The following is a 3,919-nucleotide window of genomic DNA, read 5'->3' on the forward strand; positions in this document are numbered from 1 at the left end:
TCCTGGCTGCTCCATGAGCACACAGCAGCTGGAAAGGTTTAATCTACAACTCCTTAATGGGCTGGTTCCCATGGGAATCAGGGAAATATGTGGCCTTTGCAGCGAGTCTGTTTTCCTCACCATCCACAAAGCCCACCCTGAGCTGGTGGGCCCTCGGAAGGGGGGAAGGAGCTGCCTCTCATCCCTCAGAACACCCAAATCCCATTGCTTTTAATTAAGGAACAAGGGATGAGGTAAAGGGGGAGCTCAGCCCACCCTTGGATTTCAGGCTTAAAAATTAAGGAGCGCTTTTCCCCCAAAACCAAACCACTTCTGACTTCCACCTCCAGACAGACACGTGGTTCTGCCCGGAGCAATGGGAGGGGAGCTGGACAGACTGACATGTGGCAGAACTCAGGAGACTCTGGGAAGCAGGAGATAGGGATTCTGCACTGGTGTCCCTCCTTTTCATCTGGAATAAAACCATTCTCCCCCTGCAATCACCTGAGGAGTTCATGTGGGTGAGAGCTGGGGGTGATTCCAGGTTGCCATGAGTAATTCTGGGATGGCCACGAGGAACTGCTCGCTCCTTAGGCGCCAGGGAGCCGGGAATGCCGTGCTGTGCTCCGGACACAAACCGGGCGGTGGGAGCAGAGCACTACCTTAGCCCAGAGGCACGAGAGGAATTCCCCAACCTCCTCCCAGCCTCAGCCCCGGATTCTCCATCTGGATATTCCTGGCTGGGACACGCAGCTGAGGCTGACCCAAGCACCCTCACCCCGAGGGTGGTGAAGCCATTCCCAGCTGTTTTTATGTCCCGAGTGTTCACTGCCCTTCCCACCGTTTCTTAACTGGAAAAGTCAAGGAGAGGGAGGGTCTATCCAAACTTCCAAGCCACGGATGCTTCCCAAACTGCAAAACTGATGGCTGCTAAGTGTGTGCTGACAGAGGGGAGACAGGCCGGCTCCCCCTCCTCTGCCTTCTGGAAATTGCAGGTCTTCCACAGTCCCCCTTTCAGAGGCTCCTTTTCACTGATTTTCCCATTTTCCTGATGGCTGTGGCTGGTGCATCCCCCCAAACTGGGATCCCTGCACTAGGATTGACCAGAGGGAAGAAGCTGCTTTCCATGCTGGCTTTTCCAGGGAGAGTGCAGGGGCCAAAGGGCAAAGTGTCAGGAATAAAAGGTCTGGGGTCAAATGGATTATTTGATCCTGAACATCCCCACTGACAGGGGCGGATTAAGGCAGGACAGAAGGGCAGGATCAGAGGAGGATTTTCCCGATCCCAGTGAGGGTGAAGGGTTACAGACTCCCCACAGGGAATTGTACTGGGATTTGGCCAAGAGCAGGACGGCACAGGGATGCTCACATTCCCCCATTTCTCTCCTCCTTCCTTCCTTCCTGGTTTCCCCATATCTAAACCACTCCTAAGACAGACTATTGGAAGACCCCTAATCCAAGGACATGCCCTAATTGCATGGATTCCCTGATTTCTCTTGCTCCCAGGATACAAACTCCAGCTGAGCAGCAGGACGTGGTCATCTCTCCCACACAATCCCACCTGTGTGTCCATCCCACGTGTTCCCTTCAGCTTCCCGGGATACAGCCATGATCCATCACCGTGGCATGAGCCAGCACCCCGGGTCACATATCCCAAAACACATCCAGCAGGTCTGGACCACGCCCCACCGGTCTCCCTTCCCTCGGTGAGATCCAGGATAGGCAGCACAGCCAAGTTTGGAGCTGTTTATCCCGACGCTTCTCCCAGCCAAGGGGTCCAACCCCAAAACCTCAGGATTAGTCCCCAGAGAGCACCAGTTTGCTGGATGGGAGAAGAACAGCACCTTCCCAGTTTCCCCAGTTCCCTGGCCTCAGCATGGAGATGGGTCCATGAAGGGCTGCACTATTCCCAGCTGCCTTCCCTCAAGCTGGGAGAAGGAGGAGGGAGCTGGAATTTATCGGAGCCCGCTGTCAGGGAGATGGATGGCTCCTTCTCCCAGGAGTAAATTAGGGAATTGCCCGGTTCCAGGCCTCTATGGCTCCGCTGCTGGAAACCAGCTCATCCCTGGAAAAGTTCACTGAGTCGAAAACCACAAAATCAGAGCGAAAGGCCAAAAAAATTGTATGCTATCCATAAAAATTAATCCAGGGATTTCTGTCTCCTTCAACAACACAGATTCCTTGGCAAACCCTGAGACACGAGCCTGGAATGGAACCTAATCCCTGCCCCAGCGCCTTGTGGAACCTCATTTTTTGTGTGCAAAGGGAGGAAAACATGGAAGAGCATTAATTGTATTTTTTGCTCTGTAATCGCTCCTAAGCATCTGGTAAGAACCTGGACAGCTTCCCATGCTCTCCCTCCTTCAGCTCCTTCCCGGACTCTTTTCTTAGGATCAAGAGTAGGAAAAATCAGATAATTCAGATGATTCACATTCCTGAGGCTGTGAAAAGGTTTTGGGCACCTGGATCACAGGGAACTCAAACAGCACATCGAGACTGGGGACAGCTTCCAGCAGAAACCAGACTGGGAATGGCTGCTCCTTGGAAGCTACATTGGGGGAATAGTTATGGATCCGGATGTGGATGCTGCTCGTTGGCCGAGGACACCCAAAAGGAGAAAGGAAGGAGACAATCCCCACCTGCTACATCTGAATTAACCAACCTAAAAAATGCCATTATAGGAGCAAGGAAAGATGGATTTTTTGGCGTTTCTCATAGATTATCCCGGGAAAGTGCTGCACAAGGAGAATGAAGGGATATTGCATTTAAAAAGAGATGTAGGTCCAGCTTGCACAGGAGCAGGAGGAGTCCCCTGAGGTAACGCGGAGCTAAAAATTAATTAATCAACCTTTAACCCTTAATTCCGCGCAAATCCAGAGCCACAACAAAGCCCACGTGGCTTCCTCAAATCTCCGTGGAGTCACCTCAATGGAATTTACTCCTTACACAACGGGATGATGACCTCAATGCCCCAGGAGGGGGTTTGCTCTGGCTTTTACCCTAAATCCTAAAAGCAGAAATTAGGGAAGTGATCCCAAGATCCAAAGAGCACGGCTGGGTTCACAGAGGTTCTCCAGCAGCTCCTCTGTGCCCAGCACAAATATCATGAAGTTTGTCTCTGCCAATCCACCTGTGGACACCAGGGTGCATGGAAAATCCCTGGAATTGGGATAGCAATGCCTGGAAATGGCTCGGGACAAGCTGTGATGTGTTTGGGATGGGAAATCATTTTCCCCGAGCAGGAAGGAGCGAGAAGGAAAAAGGGGGCTGGAAAACCAAAGGATAAGAGGTGATGTGTCCAGGCAGAGCTCAGAGGAGGTGGCAGTGGAATTCCTGCACATGGAAGCAGGATTTGGAAGCAGGATCCATGGGAGATGCCCAGCTTCCCGCAGCCCACCATCCACAGGGAGCAAGTTGGTGGTGCAGAGCAGGGATCGGTGCAGGATGGCTTTGAAGCTGCTGATTATCCTTTATGGAAATGGCTTGGTAAACCAGAAGGAACTGTCTTCCCAAATGATCCCTCTCCTGCTGTGGGGTGGGAAAACAGCCACAGAGTCCAAAAGAGGCGACCAACTCCCAAGAGAGAATTCCCTGCCCTGGCACCACCATGGAAGATGGGATAAAGCCTGGATGAGCAGATGAGTGTGGGAAAGCTGGGACTCTGCCCCCACCCTTGGAGTCCTTGGCTCCCATTCCCAGCACCATCCAGGCAAAGTGTGATCATAGCCCCGGGTTATCCCCAGGCACCGGAGCATTCCCTGCTCCATGTCCGCCACAGGACCCAGCTGGCTGTGTGGAAGGAGGAGGGAGGGAGTTGGGAGGGAACAGAGGGTCCATGAGAGGTTCCTGGAAACCATCCTGCTGCTTGCCAGCTCTTTGTCACCTCCCAGGAATGCAGGGAGGATCCACAGTGGTTTTCTGCTGAGCACTCCCCCTTCCCG

General features: G+C 52.9%; 1 protein-coding gene across 1 annotated transcript in view; it reads right to left on the reverse strand.

Annotated features, from left to right (window-relative positions):
* MYRF (myelin regulatory factor) overlaps positions 1–3,919 on the reverse strand; it is a 38,676-nt gene that overhangs the window by 14,576 nt on the left and 20,181 nt on the right.

The sequence above is a fragment of the Corvus brachyrhynchos genome, unplaced genomic scaffold, assembly GCF_000691975.1.
Source record: "Corvus brachyrhynchos isolate BGI_N302 unplaced genomic scaffold, ASM69197v1 scaffold1103, whole genome shotgun sequence".
Taxonomy (NCBI): Eukaryota; Metazoa; Chordata; class Aves; order Passeriformes; family Corvidae; genus Corvus; species Corvus brachyrhynchos.